This window comes from Lynx rufus, unplaced genomic scaffold, assembly GCF_022079265.1.
Source record: "Lynx rufus isolate CCGP_SWC_20201006 ecotype Redwood Valley unplaced genomic scaffold, mLynRuf1.p SCAF_2, whole genome shotgun sequence".
Classification (NCBI taxonomy): Eukaryota; Metazoa; Chordata; class Mammalia; order Carnivora; family Felidae; genus Lynx; species Lynx rufus.
This window is the reverse complement of record NW_025814834.1, coordinates 65659577-65676005: the sequence shown is the minus strand read 5'-3', so window position 1 is coordinate 65676005 and position 16429 is coordinate 65659577. Positions and strand designations below refer to the sequence as shown.

The 16429-nt window shown below is 34.9% G+C and overlaps 1 protein-coding gene across 2 annotated transcripts in view; it reads left to right on the top strand.

Moving 5' to 3' along the window:
* Window positions 1-16429, top strand: part of XIRP2 (xin actin binding repeat containing 2) — a 320006-nt gene that overhangs the window by 218762 nt on the left and 84815 nt on the right. The gene's annotated exons all lie outside the window — the stretch shown is intronic.

The following is a 16429-nucleotide window of genomic DNA, read 5'->3' as shown; positions in this document are numbered from 1 at the left end:
GAAAGGAAACATATTTGTGTCTCTGTCTGTGGGATAATAAAAGGATAAAATATAAGTTACTGTCAGTGGCAAAATTAAAGAAAAATAAAAATGCCTTCAGCATCTCTTTTTTCAGGCAATTAAACTAAATGTGCTTAATGAATTTGGAATACAAAGTGACATGAGAGTGTCATAATTTAGGAGAAAACCTCATAAATTTGATTAATGTTTTACAAATGTCATTAAAAAGTTAATAGCTCATATGTTAGAAATTGCACTATTAATATAATTTTCAACTATGACAGAAGTGCAAAGTATAAATAATTTATTGGAAAATACAGATACCATTTATCATTTCTGATTAGTAACATTCTGGATTTTTCCATTTTAGCCAAGTAATGCATATTATACTATTTGTGATATTTGTTAAAGATCATGATTAGTATAGCTTTTGGAATGTCATTTCACGTGTGTGTGTGTGTGTGTGTGTGCGCATACACATATGTATATACATAACTGTCAAGTTTCCAGTCAACATCAGCAGTGTGGAATATAATAGGCAGTTCACAATTTGGGAAAGCCAATAATGCTCTCCTTTAAAACCTTGCTATTAGGATGCCTGGGTGGCAGTCAGTTAAGTGTCCTACTCTTGATTTCGGCTCAGGTCATGATCTCACTGTAAGTGAGATTGAGCCCTAAGTCAGTCTCTGTGCTGACTGTGCAGAGTCTGCTTGGGAATTTTTCTCTTCGTCTGCCCTTCCCCTGTGGTTGTGTGCTTTCTCTCTCTCTCTCTCTCTCCCTCTCTCTCTCTTTCAAAATAAATAAACTTAAAAAAAAAACTTTGCTATTCAAAGTGTCCTCTGTGAATCAGAGTATCAGCATCATCTGAAGGCATATTAGAAATGCAGAACTTTGGGCCCCACACGAGCCCTATCAAACAATAATCTGCATTTTAACAAGATCCTCAGATGATTCATGTGCACATTAAAATTTAAGAAACTTTAAGCTAGGCCCCTCTGGATAATTTACATATGATTCAGCCCATTCTGATCCCAATTGGTTAAGTATTGTAATTTGGAGTGGGAGGTGAGTGTGGGAAGAATAAAGGGGAGTTTGCTAATGATGAACTGGATGGACATGGATTTCTAAATACAGGTAATTTGGGATCTCAATTTCTAGTTTTCATTTGCAGTTCATTTTTGTATGCCCAGTCGATATCCTCATATGATTAGTATCAATCTTAAGGAATTTATTCCATGTATTTCAGGCTTGTGATTAAACTTTAGGAGCACTCGGCTGAATGCAAAAGAATTAGATTAGCAGAGGCCAGAAAAGGGAATTTTTAGGGATGATTTATGTTCGGATGATGTTGACCTGCCAAGATCTTACCATAGGGAGGCAAATATGAAGTTGGCAAACTGACCGGTGTTACATGAGACAAAAACCTTCACTCAACCTGCCTCGCTTCTGTCCTGTGTTTTCTTAGGTTCTCATGCAGAGATTTTCAAAGCCTCTTTATTTTACACACTTAAAAAGATATTGTGGAAGGTAATCATTATTGAGTATCAAGATATGACTTAAATTTAAGAGTGACCTCAGATTTAAATTTCCCAGTATGTTGAAAGTATCAAGAGCTAACCTGAAAAACACAGGTTGTGAGTACTGTACTGGGGATGAACACAGCAGCTAACTTTACTTTTATCTGTACAAGGCACAAGAACTATATTTCTATGTGTCACTACTTGTAAAAGAAAGAAATTTCTTTCATTATGGGATCCTGTTAATTCTTCCATGGTGCCCAAAATTTCTACCTTAGATGGGACGATTATGAACCCTTTGAATGCAGACAGTTAGCTTCGACAGACTTTATAATAAGCTTGACAAAACCTACACAACTAAAAAGTGTATCGATGTTGCTCTTCTATTGCAAAGAGAATTTATTCCAAGAAGACAAACTTGTGCATCTGAATAAAATGAGGTAACAAATATGTCAGAGTATGTGATTATACGAGTAATTGTGATGGCCTCAAATACTAAACATCTTAAGGAGCCTCAAGAGTTTCATACTTGAAGGCAATATTTATTTAGAGCTCTTTCACAAACAGTAGAATCTTAAAATGAAACTTAAAAAAATCATTACAGTGTAGCTACCTAATGTCCTGCCTTCCTAGAGTTTAGTAAAATCCACATAAATTGATCAAAGGATGCATCTCAGGACTCAAGAATAGCAATGGCTGTGGATTAGTTCCTGCCCCTTATCCTCAGCTGCAGGTCCTGGGTATCTGCACAGAAAGGCACTGGGATTCCCCCAGATCTCTTTCTACACTTTCCTTACCAATATATTTGTGTCAAATAAATCACAGTGCTTCATGTGCATGTTGGTGCATTCCATTCACATTTTCTCTGGGATGTATTCTAATTGTTAGCTGTTCCAATGATGCTAGGAAGACTTGGCTCATTTGAAATTAAATGTCAAGCATGAAAAATCCAGAATTTGACAAATCTGGGTGATGTAACAGATACAAGAGAAAAAAATAAATTATTATAAATGGTTTTGATTAATGCTACCACAGTGATATAAAATGTCTGTGAAATTTCCTTTAGATATCTAAAAATCAGTTAAACTGGAAAGTGATTATTGGGAGTCTTCGATACTGATTTACATGGTTTGATCTACTTAGGTTTGATCCACCTGTATGTAAAGTAAAAATTTATTTTTTCTGCAGAAAACTTCTGAATCAAAGGATGCTTCACATGGAACAGGTGATTGGTTAATGTTCATCAAGTCTAAATGTTTTAATGGGACAATTACCTACTTTTCACTTTTATTCCCTAAATCATAAGTTTAATATTAATCTTCTTAGCCATCAACATGTAAAATGCTGACAGATAAAATATACATTAAAGTCATTCTTTCAAGGCTTTTGTAATAAACTATAGAAATTACCTGCTGTTTTCTCTGTTTATTCTATTCCATTAAAGCAGATTCATTCTTTATTCTTGTAATGGCCATTCATCTTCCTTGGTAGATTTTACATATCAAACTGAGGGTCCTGTTTTGTTTTGTTTTGTTTTAATTTTCTACTACTCTCTGAGTAGTGGGATCTTTTCAGCTATTAATGTTTCTGAAATACTGATGGATGTGCAGTATATGTATTTGTGTGTCAACTATTGTTGTTTATATATCTTATTTTTTTCATTTAAAATCAGACATTTTAGAGAAATATTTTCTGTATTATAAAAGTGTTCCATATGCCCAATGTGCTGAGCACTAGCCACTAACCACTGGTGGCTATTAAGCACTTGAAAAATAGCCAGTGCAACTAAGCAACTTGTTAATTTTATTGAATCCTAATTAATTTAAATGTAAATAGTCACCATTTTGGACAGCCCAAATTTAGCAGATGTCATTTCTCCAAATAATTTATCTACCCTTTTCATAGGAAGAAGTTCAGATGCTGGTTGTTCATTTTAAGTTAACCTTTCTCTGCAAATTTATCTTAATTAAAATGTATGTGAATTGGTGTAAAGATAATCCATGTTTGTAAAATAAACAAATCAGTAGCAATAATCCACATATTAAAAAGATTGCCTTCAAGAGGTGGTGATAAGTCTCCTTTCTATGGTATTTCCTAGTGATAAAGAAAAAAATAGTTTCGCCTGTGTTCCCTTTTCAGCATATTGAAAAACAATGCTACTATCATAGGAACAGATATATCTATGCATTTTTCCATAACATCTTTTTTTAAAAAATGTTTATTTATTTTTGACAGAGAGAGACAGAACATGAGCAGGGAGGGGCAGAGAGAGAGGGAGACACAGAATCCGAAGCAGGCTCCAGGCTCCGAGCTGTCAGCACAGAGCCCCATGCGGGGCTCAAACTCACAAGCCGTGAGATCGTGACCTGAGCCGAAGTCGGTTGCTCAACCGACTGGGCCACCCAGGCGCCCCTCCATAACATCTTTTGTAGGGCTTAATTTTCTTGGGAATATGAATCCTTACAGGTGAGGAAGCACACCATTTTCTTAATACCTAAAGTCAACACAGTTAAATGAAATGCAGTAAGTGGATACTTTAAAATTAACAGAACTGTTCCTTTAATAAAAAGGGGCTTTGTTTGAAAACCTGTAAATAAATTAGACATTTAGTCACAAAGCCACCCTGGTGAAGGCCATCAGCACCACTTGTTCAGCTCTGACTGATTGTTCTTTCTAATGAGACTCAGACAACAGGCTTTAGACTTAGTCTCTGGACAAACACCACCATGGACCCAAGACTCCCAACCCAGTCTTCTGCTTCCAGACTTGCTTCCTTACCCATCCATACCTTCCTTCATGCCCCAGACAATCTCCTGTAAAACAAGCCATGTTATTTTCATTCACATAGGAGACTTTTCATTAGTAGAAATGTTGTCAGTGAAGTAGAGTTTAAAATAATTCTGAGGTAATGCCCTTTACAAAGTGAAGAATCCTTTTGTCATACGATATGATATGATTGATATGATATGATATGATATGATATGATATGATATGTTTCATCTGTTTACTCAGTTTGGGGGTGTTTCTCTCTCTTAAAGTGGGTTTTACCTGCAGTTTACAATGACTCCCACATGCTCCTGTTAGTTGCTTTTATAGTCAGTGAGTCAAAACAAATTCCAGAGTTAAATCATGGGTTCCACTGGAAGGGGCAGCTGGGAGTTTGCTATTCTGAGGAAATTGTAGTGAAAGGTCTATTCATGAGGTCTTTCACATGGAAGCTATAAATCAGCACCTTGGAATGCTGGAAAATTTCTGTTGATTAATAATAAAAATCCCAGGAACTCATTTTGAGCTTATGTATGGTCATACCTAATTTTAAAGCACGATGCCATCAAAGAAAGAGAGCAACAAATATAAATGTCCCTCTTGAAACTCATTCATTCATTTTCCTTCCTTGCAACTGGAAAGAACTGTTATTTTTTAAATATTCTGATTATAGAATCAGAATGTATATCTATTCGTAGAGAATATTTTTGATGTGGTATTTTTATTTGTCCATTTATTCATTCAGTAAATATTTATCGAGAGCCTAAGTCTGCCAGGTACTAGTCTAAGTGCTTGGGGACATCAAAGAATAAAACAGACAAAAAAAAAAGAGAAAAAATAAGAAAAGCTCTGCTCTTGTGTAGCTTGTACTATAACAGACAGAAACACACCATGAACAATAAAAATAGTTCAGAAGTAAATTACTTACCAGAAAGTAATAAGTACCATAGAAACTACAGACGGTGATAGGGTGGGGCATGGTGGAGGTTTGCATTTTCAATTAGAATAGCCATGATCAGACACAACAAAAATGTGACATTTAAACTAAGACTTACATAAAGTATTTTCCCTTTTCCTTCATTCCTAAAAGCACACAGAGCCATATTTTTGATGTGCTCAAGACAAATATATTTGGGAAAATTGGGGGCAGAATCCTCCCTAGGTGATCTTCTTCCTCATAATTGGAACAACTGTATTGTTAGTTTCTATGCAGTTCCTTGAAGCAGAGGAAGGATATACATCAATAAACCCCTGATAACTTACCACTGTCTCCAATGCCAAGTTGTGAAACTATTCCTCCTTTTGTTCCTCAATATGTGCCTTGCACATTTGGGGCATATTTATTGCTCTATTCTGTCTCCAGAGGACAGACCCAGACAGGAGGCAAGGAGTTCAGGGAGAATGACAGGGCTGGCTGAAGAGCTGGGAGTCTATACATGGGAGCCAAACAAGGAATTGGTTATTCTAGGGCAAGGGACTTGAGAATTACCTAATAGGTTTGAAATTAGAATGTTAGTACAAAGGTGAAACACAAGAACCCTGCATCTTAAACTGAGTTTATGATTCAATGTGTTTATCCAGGTTGGCACAGCTCATATGACCATCAGTGTTCCAAAATAAAGACAACGTTACAGGTTCACGAATGCAGTAGGTCCATACTGGACAAGTTTAATGACAGGTGTTGGTGATGCAATCCTAGCTGAGTTTAAGGATAAAACACCCTGTCACTAAGGATTAGCACGTGACTAAGAGAACACATTATTTTGAGGCAATGATTTTGATGGAAAGGGAAGAAGGAAATAAGGAAGCAAGAGTGAGAGAGAGAGAGAGAGGAAGAGAGAAGGAGGAAGGAAGTGAAAGGGACAGAGAGAGACAGAAACAGGAATGGAGGAAGAAATGCAAGAAGAGAATGAAAAAAAGAATAAAGCAGTTCTATGAAGATTTTGAGAGGTAGCTAGAATATGAAAGAGCTGTTTTTTTGGTGTCAGAAACAAACACAGAGTAGAAGCAGTAACAACATCCATAAATTCAGCAAATATTTACTGAGAAGGAAGGGTGAAAATTCCAGGTAGATCTAACAAAATCATGAGGAGGCATTGAAAGGAAGGAATCTGGGGTGGGGTAAGGGGAATAGGAGTGCTTTCATACATTTGATGCTTAGCAATTCAATAAATGTCAATAAATTCAATAAAAAATTGAATAAATTCAATTCAATATCTCCATGAGATGGGATAAGAGAAAGTTCTAGATTCTAAACTGGGAGTAAAACAATTCAGATTAATTACACTCAGCTGCCAGATTAAGAAAGATGTCAGGTTTATACGAAAAGGGAACACTTGAGTTTTATTCTTTCAGAGTTGATTAAAATGTTCACTGACATGTTGTAACAATGTTTACAAAACTGAAGGAATGAAATATTTGGCTATTTTTCACCAGGATAGAAAATTAACATTCTAGGGGCAATCCTCTGCTCTAGATATCCCCAGATATGGGAAGAGGGGGAAATACCACTAAGTGTATTGTCTAATTAACAATTTTTGTAAATCCAATTTTCAAGGTAGATGAAATTTGTAATGTTTTTGTATTTTTAGGTTTTGAGCCAAATACTTTTATTAAAAATGTGTATTTTCTCTGTATAATTTTTGTGGATATTTAATATTAAAAATACCTATTTACTTGAAATCAAAATTAAGTATACTTAACTTATAATCATAACTTCTTAATCCTGATTAATGCAGCTCCACATGCCCTTTAAAATATATAGTGTCCATGGTGAATTATAAGAATAACAACCTATTAATAATAAATGTGAAACACAAATAATAATAGCACATGAAACGTCCTCTTTGTGAAGAGCTACATGTTTCTATATTTGACTTTTTATCCACATCTATAAATATGGGGATGGGGCTAAAATAATATTCTATGAATAAATTCTGCATGTCACAGTTAGGATTCTTTATTTGCAACTTCCAAATTGATGAAATACTATACGACGCCTCAATTAGAAGAGTACACAAAGTCCTAGCCAGAGGGTCTCAGGAATCTTAAAGACTACCAAAAACTTTGCATTGCCTAAGACAAAGGACCAGTTGTAAAAAAAAAAAAAAAATCCATTCTTACCAAACTCATTCTGTTTAATAGTTTATTTGTTATAATATTTCAGCACTTAACATTCTAGATACTTCCAGATTATTAGTGTATATATAATTATTCTCTGGGGACTTGGTTAGAACATTACTTTTCATATACATCAGAGAAGAATTCAATACAGCACCTCCAACTATTTTATACCATCAGGTCACAATACTTTTGACTCACTGATTAAATTTCTTTATTCTCCATTCCTAATGCTGACATACTGCACTGTGGGAGATGGTATCAGAACATTTGGTTCATTACTTTTATTTATATTACAGATATTAACATTTAATGTTAATTTATAGTGGATCCAAGTTGGTAAATGACTAGTAGAAGCAAAATATAAATCCTCTCTGGAGGCATATAACTTCAACTGGGGCCTCAATAAAATCCCAAAGAGAAAGTTCCAGTGAACATGAGCTTACAATCAAAATCACAAATAGATAAGAAATAAGGTTACATAAGAGCCAGCAAGTATAATAAAGCAGGACTATACTTACATAGATATCAGGTATGAATTGGAGATTCCAGAAAGGGAACTCTGTAACCTATGCAATTTAGTTTGTAAAACATATAGTATTTAAGTTAGTTGAAAATGTATAGACTAGGGGCACCTGGGTGATTCAGTCTGGTAAGCATCTGACTTCTGCTCAGGTCATGGTCTCATGATTTGTGAGCTCGAGCCCCATTTCAGGATTCTTTCTCTCTCCCTTTCTCTTTGCCCCTTGTGGGATTTTCCATCTCTCTCTCTCTCTCTCCCTCTCTCTCTCTCTCTGCCCCTTGCTCACTCATGCTCTCTCTCTCAAAAGAAAGAAAGAAAGAAAGAAAAAGAAAGAAAGAAAGAAAGAAAAATTTATAGTCAGTAAACTAGTACTTGGATAATAGTCTGTCAAAATAAATAAATAAATAAATCCTGTGTTTCATTATACACAAAATTTTTTCCAGATTTTGTAAAGTGCCAAACATAAAACTCAAAATTCTAGGAAAATTATAGAAGTATATATTTATACTTTCAGAGAGAGAAAGGAATTCATAAGGAACACTAAAAACAGAAACCAACAAGAGAAAATATGAGATCAATATCATAAAAATACTTCTGTTCTATGAACAATATATTAGAAAATACTTTAGCATATATAACCAACGAAACATTAATTCCAGGATAGGAAGCATCTACCAAAGAAGAGACAACTAAATTTCAAATTGGGCAAAGCGTGTGAACGAAAGCAAAACTATAAATGGATAATAATCGTTTGAAAATGTGAAGAGCACTACAAATAAGAAAATAAAATTAACATAATAATTAAGGATCCTATTTTTCATCAAAATGAAGAAAAAAAGTTGTGTAACAATTTGCATTTTACGATATATAAAGAAATAGACCCTCTCACGGCGCCTGGGTGGCTTAGTTGATTGGGCTTCTAGCTCTTGATTTCAGATCAGGTCATGATCTCAGATTTCGTGAGATAAAGCCCAAGTCAGGCTCTGCACTGACAGCAAGGAGCCTGCTTGGGATTCTCTCTCTCCCACTCTCTACCCATACCCCCTATGTACTTGCATATGTGTTCGGGCATGCTCTGTCTCTCAAAATAAATAAATGAACATTAAAAAAGAAAGAAATAGACCCTCTCATATGTTGTTGGTGATAGTACAGAAATGGTATCATCTCTTGGAGAGACAATTTAATGGTGTTAATTAAAATTCAAAATGTCAACCAAAAAATTCTATGTCAACTTTTATCTATTTATGTAAAAGAAACACTGAGCATGACTATAATGATCAATGATGGAGGAAATTTATTGAAGTACTGATTTTATAAGAGAAAAATTGGGAGTGCCTGGGTGGCTCAGTTGGCTAAGCATCTGACTCTTGATTTCAGCTCAAGTCATGATCTCACAAATTCAAGCCCCGTGCCAGGCTCTGCACTGGCAGCACAGGAGCCTGCTTGAGATTCTCTGTCTCCTCTTTCTCTGCCCCTCCCCCACTCATGCTGTGTCTCTCTCTCTCTCTCTCTCTCTCTCTCTCTCTGTCTCTTTCTCAAAATAATAAATAAACTTAATTAAAAATTTTTTAATTAAAAAAGAGAGAAAATAGATACAACTTACATGTCTATCAATAGGGGAATGATTAAATAAATTATGGTTTACCCATACCACAAAATATTACACAGAATTGATAAAAATGGGATAGTTCAGTTGGTACCACATAAAAAGCTTTGTAAGATGTAATTAGATTGTTGTGCTATTATGATGTTTTACAGCAAGAAAACATTGTTCATGTATTCTAAAATAGTTTTTTAAGTTTATTTTTGAGAGAGAGAGAGAGAGAGAGCGTGAGCACGAGTGGGGGAGGGGCAGAGACAGAGGTGGGGGAGAGAGAGAATTCCATGCAGGCTCCACACTGTCAGCACTGAGCCTGATGTGGTGCTCGAACCCATGAAGCTGGGAGTTTATGACCTGAGCCAAAACCAAGAGTTAGTGGGATGCCCCACTAACATAATTTTCTTAAAAAGAAAAATCCTTAAGAGTGTGGCAACTTTCTGATGAAGAAAATTAAGATATTAAAATTTCTATAGTACTATAATACTAAAATTTTTATAGTCTACATACATATGTGCTTAAGAACTATAAAAACCTGTAAAAAAGTTAAGTTTATATTTTATAATGGCAACATAAACAAAAACTATTATATTAAAATATGTTCATTTGGGCAGTGAAACTGGCCTTTTGTTGTTTTATTCCACATATTTTTATTTTTAGTTTTGAGAGAGAGAAAGGACATGAATGAGTGAGGAGCAGAGAGAGAGGAAGAGAGAGAGAATCCCACACAGGCAGGGCTCGAGCTCACCCAAACAGGGCTCCAACTCACGAACCATGACATCATGACCTGAGCCAAAGTCGGATGCTTAACTGACTCAGACACCCAGGCACCCCTCCACTTATTTTTAGAGACCACCGTTGTTTCAATTTCTGTTCAGTTTTGTGGCAGATTTTTAGAGATTTCTCATTTTAAAATAATAGTGAATAAAGTATTTTAGGAAAGGTAATAAAAAATCATATAGCTTGAAATAAAATTTATTTTTGAACACAACTCAATTTATGACTTTGAGTAATCTGAAGGACAAAATCTAGATTCTTTATTTATTTGTAAATGAGTGGATTCAGTGTTTATTCATTTACCACTAAGCAACTTGGATTGGGTCCCAGTGGCTATAGGACTTTGTCTAATTTTTTTATGTTTCAACTGGCTTCTTAATAAGCAATTCAGATATATTAAGTGATATTGGAAGTTGCTAATGGCATAAAGAAGACTCATTAAATATAAGCCAATAGACTGAATTTCTATTGAGGCCAAGCCAAAGCATAGGATAAGAAACACTAGAAAATGAATTCTGAGGCAGAAAAAGTTTAACAAAAGAAAATATGTCACCAAAAACAAATTCTCTAGGGAGCATAGACATCTATATTTTGAGGGAGAATGTAAACACCAATTATGTGTCAGGCATAGGCACTGACAATGCAAGGATGCATAAAACATCGTCTTTGAACTCTTAGGTCTTATGATCTGGTCCAGAGTTTCTCAAATCACCCTTCTAGCAGGATTACTAAAATTCAGATTTCTCTGTGCAACCTACAGTATAAAGCAAAAATGTAGCTTACTCTCATTGATTTAGACTGTCTGCATATCAGTGCATTTTAATAAACTTTCCAAGTGCTTTCTTTGCACTCTGATCTAGTCTGGTAAACAGTATCATCTTGGATTTTTGTTTGCTAAGGGAAATGCCACTGAATTCTAGCATCTCATCTGTACAAAGATCTATCCTGTTTTTGGACAGAGGCTGGAGTTGGGCTGGAGTGGGATCAAAGTTTCAAGTTTTGGATACAGGCCAGTCAACATGGAAATAACTAACAATATAAGGCACATAAACATGAAAAAGTAATGTAAAAATTCAAATGAACAAAAAATTTCTTTAGATAGAAATAGGAAAAACTATTCTCAAGTAAGTCCTGGGATCCTCCCTCTTTCTCCATTATAGTCATTCGAGGACACTCCCATTTTATGCTGGAGTGTTTGTGTCAGTGAAACAATGTTGCAGCATCTGGGTGGAATTAATTCACTTAGCACTAAATAGTTGAATATCACTTTTTTCCCCAAATTTTTATTTAAATTCTAGTTTTATTTAAATTCTATTCTATACATATAGTATAATATTTGTTTCAAGAGTAGAATTTAATGATTAATCACTTACATATAACACCCAGAGCTCATGACAAGTGCCGTCCTTTTTTTTTTTTGTTTTTTTTTTGTTTTTTTTTTTTTTGTTTTTTTTGTTTTTTTTTTCCCAGGGGAATTCTATCAAACATTTATTTTTTTATTTTTTTTTTATATATGAAATTTATTGTCAAATTGGTTTCCATACAACACCCAGTGCTCATCCCAAAAGGTGCCCTCCTCCTTTTTTTTTAAATTTTTTTTAATGTTTATTTTTGAGAGAGACAGTGTGAGTGGGGGAGGGGCAGAGACAGAGGGAGATGCAGAATGTGAAACAGGCTTCTGGCTCTGAGCTGTGACGCGGGGCCCAAACTCATGAACCATGAGATCATGACCTGAGCCGAAGTCAGATGCCCAACCAACTGAGCCACCCAGGCACCCTTGACAAGTGCCCTCCTTAATGCCCAACCCATTTAGCCCATTCCCCCCACCCAACTCCCTCCATCAAACCTCAGTTTGTTCTCTATAGTTAAGAGTCCCTTACAGTTTGCCTCCCTCTCTGTTTTTTTTCTCTTCCCCTATGTTCATCTGTTTTGTTTCTTAAATTACAGCTGTGAGTGAAATCATATGGTATTTGGCTTTCTCTGACTGACTTATTTCACTTAGCATAATATACTCTAGTTCCATCCATGTCGTTACAAATTTCAATTATACATTCCTTTTTTCTTCTTTTTTTTTCCTCTCTCTCTCTTTGTTTTATTTAGACAGAGAGAGAGAGCTGGGGAGAGGGGCAGAGGAGGGGAGAGAGAGAGAATCTTAAGCAGACTCCGCGCTTGGCACAGAGCCTGACACAGGGTTCGATCCCATGATCCTGGGATCATGACCTGAGCCAAATTCAAGAGCCAGATGATCAACCGACTAAGCCACCCAGGTGCCCCAAGTATTCATGATTATGTGTATATATATATATATATATATATATATATATATATAGTATTCATCAAATATATATCAAAATAGAGTAGTTCTATTTTTAACTTTTTGAGGAATTTTTGAGAAATCTCCATACTGTTTTCCAGAGTGGTTACACCAGTTTCCATTCCCACCAGCAGTGTAAGAGGGTTCCCCTTTCTCCACATTCTCACCAACAATTGTTGTTTCCTGTGTTGTTAATTTTAGCCAGTCTGAAACATGAGAGGTGATATCTTATTGTAGTTTTGATTTGTACTTCCCTGATGATAAGTGATATTAAACATCTTTTCATGTGTCTGTTGGGCCATCTGGATGTCTTCTCTGGAAAAGTGTCTATTCATGTCTTCTGCCCATTTCTTCACTGGATTTTTTGTTTTTTGGGTGTTAAATTTGATAAGTTCTGTATAGATTTTGGATACTCACCCTGTATCCGATATGTCATTTGCACATATCTTCTCCCATCCCATAGGCTGCCTTTTAGTTTTGTTGATTGTTTCCTTAGTTGTGCAGCTTTTTGGTTGAGTATCTCTTTAGATTAGACTCAGAAGACACAAATACAAGACTATAATCTTGCTTTAGAGGAGCTCGTCTTTAGGAGAAGAGAGATATGTATACAAAAATATTGACATAAATGCTAATAGAGCTACAAAATCACTATTCATTTATTCAAGCAACCAATTCATGTAATAACTACTGGGTACCAGGCATCAGCTACACCATGGTGAACATGGTTCTTGCCCATATGGGATTTCCATTCTGGTGGAGAAGCCAGACAGTAAATACGTAATCCCATAACAAATAGGCAATTATAAACTGTGGGAGTAAAGGAAGAAAATTGGGTGCCCGGGTGGCTCTGGGATTACTAGGGACAAAAGAATCATTTAAATATAGTATTAAAATTCAATTTTGAACTGGATTTCAATAGGATTAGCTCTTGAATCTGGCAAGATATTTTCTGTATTGTTTATGTGTTAGTAAGCTGTCAGATGATTGTAGAGATGATATGAACTCTCTTTTTCTGCTGTCATATTTGTAAATCAATTTACAGCAATTCCTGAAGGAAGCTCCTATGCCTGACACTTCTTGCTGTGAGAGGAATGTTTCGACCATGTACTGTCATTTCATTCAGCTCAAGCTTGCTTTTTTAGATCAGCTGGGTATTATTGCTTATGGTTTTTATACCACTAATTTATATATTTATAATTGTTTACTTCCTCACAGCAATAGATTTGATATGTCTTCTATGCCCAACATACATACTCTGGACATGAATAATAAGAAGACAAGTCAAGCTATAGTTAATCAGGACTGGATAGACAGTATAATAGAAACCTCAGCTCTAGATATGTGAACAGCTATTTCAATAAGAGAAAGTAGTCAGTGGAAAATTGTTCACCTCTTTGATGTCCCCCTATGTAATCACTTTATGAAGTACAGGATTCTACAAAATAGAAAATGCTGAATGGCTTAAAGGAAGATTGGTGTTCTGAGCCACTGGCATTTGAGTGACAGATAAAATGATCCCAGAATGTCTTCTTCTGATGTTCCTTCAAATGCAACCCCTCCCTCAAATGTACAACCTCTACTTAATCTATATGATGATTCTGACATGTTATACACAGTGTTATGATTTGTCTTTTCACAATTATGTATCAATATGTGCCCTATACGTGGAGGATATATTCAAAATACTTACTGAATGAATATATTACTTAATTTTGAAATACTTAGAATCATCAAACACAGCTGTAATTTGTGCACATAGGAGAGTATGCTTTTTCACATGCAGACTCATGTGATAAAATTGTTGAAAATGTAATTTGGTGATGGGCAAATTAAGCACAAGTTAAATCATGTATTTGGCACATTAAAAATTGTGCAACCTTAAGAAGGTTACTTAACTACTATAGCCTTTAGTTTTCTACTTTTTAATACAATAAAGGTAATAATAGTATTTCTTGGGCATGTTGTGGGTATTACCTGGAATATTACATGAAGAGGATGCTGCATAGCACTCAAAATGGCACTAGTTTCAATGGGAAATTTAGAACACAGATTTTATTTGCCAGCTAGGGAACATGCCTTCTATAAAACTTCCATAAGATATATTTATAATTGGAGTGAACTATTTTAAAGCAGCTCTGTAAGACGTTGGTTTCCAAGTTCTTTGAATCAATAAACAACTGTAAGTTAATCAAGTGCAGGGCAAGTTGTGCTTGCCTACTCAGTGCCTAGTAGACGCACAAGGAATGTTGTTTGTGTAAGTACATGATTTCCCACTTTGGGGCAAGGTAATCAGCTATGGACTGTGCTTCTGAAACATAAACTTAGATGATAAGCTCAGAAAAAATTTTGTGTCAAATAGCCACAATATCCCATATTTCTCCAACCTTTACAATACTAGAAAATAGTAGAATAAAATTTTTGGGTTTTGGGGAGAGGGGATTAATAAATCTATTTAAAAAACTGAGTTGTTTCTTATCTATATAGACAACAGAAAAATAAGACATAAAAATATCTGGCCACAAAAGTTCATATACTTGTAAATATGTATTGTCTGATGGCAAATGACAGCATGTATTTGAAAAAATTTAAAGAGGGTTTATTGCTTTATTCTTGTTATAAATCCAGTATTTGATTTTTAGGAGACAGAGAAAGTTAAAAAAAAAATCACTGATATTCCTACTTAGAATGAAACAGGGGTATTTCCTCCTAGTTTTTTTCTCTATGCATGTACATGCATATAAGCATATAGAAATATTCATTTTTAAAAACGTGCTCTACTAAATGTGTTGTGGTATTCTATATTCTAGATGCATTGTGATATTTGATTATGCTTCTATAGTTACAGTCATTTTTTGAGTTTTTCAAATATATAGTCTTGTGATCTGTGAATGATGATAGTTGTACTTCTTCCTTTCTGATCATTATGTCTCATGTTTATTTTTATTGTCCTATTACACTGGTAAGACTCTCCAGTATGATGCCAAAATAAAAGAGGAGACACCTTTCAGGTTTTTTTTTTTGTTTGAGTAAGCTCTGCACCCAGTGTGGGAATTGAACTCATGACCCTGCCATCAAGAGTACATGCTCTACCAACTGAGCCAGCCAGGTGCCCCCATATCATTCCTAATACAGACAGAGCAATCGCTTTGTTGTCATTAAATGTGCTATTACCTATAGGTTTATCTGTATGTGCTATTTGTGAAATTTAAAAAATTTCCCTTTATTTATTTATTTTTTTTGTACACAAATGTTCTTAGCTACTTTATTCAGAATAGCCAGCCCACACTGGAAATAACCCAAATGTTCCTCAACAGCTTAATGGATAAGCAAATGGTAGCACATTCATGCAATGGAATACTACCTAGATAGAAAAGAATAAACTGCTTTTCTTAAAATGAATTAGAGACTTTTACAAATCAAACTTTTGTACTTGGTAGTTGGACAACAAATTACCGCAAACATAGCAGCTTAAAACAATACCCATTTATTAACTCAGAGTTCTGTAGGTCATGAATGGGTATTGACTATTGTTAAGTATGTTTCTTCAGTTATTGAAATGATAAATAACTTTAATTGTTTTAATTTTTAATTATGGTGAATGACTTTATTTGCTTTGGTTATGGAAATAGATTTGCATCTTAAGTAAAAAAACAAAACACAACAAATGTGGATATTGGGTATAATTCTCCTATTTGTATAAAAATGAAAAGCATATCATTTTATATATAGCATGTATTTATGCATATTATAAACACATATGTATGCTTTTATATACAGAGAACATTTCAGAATACATGAAAATTTTAACAGCAGTC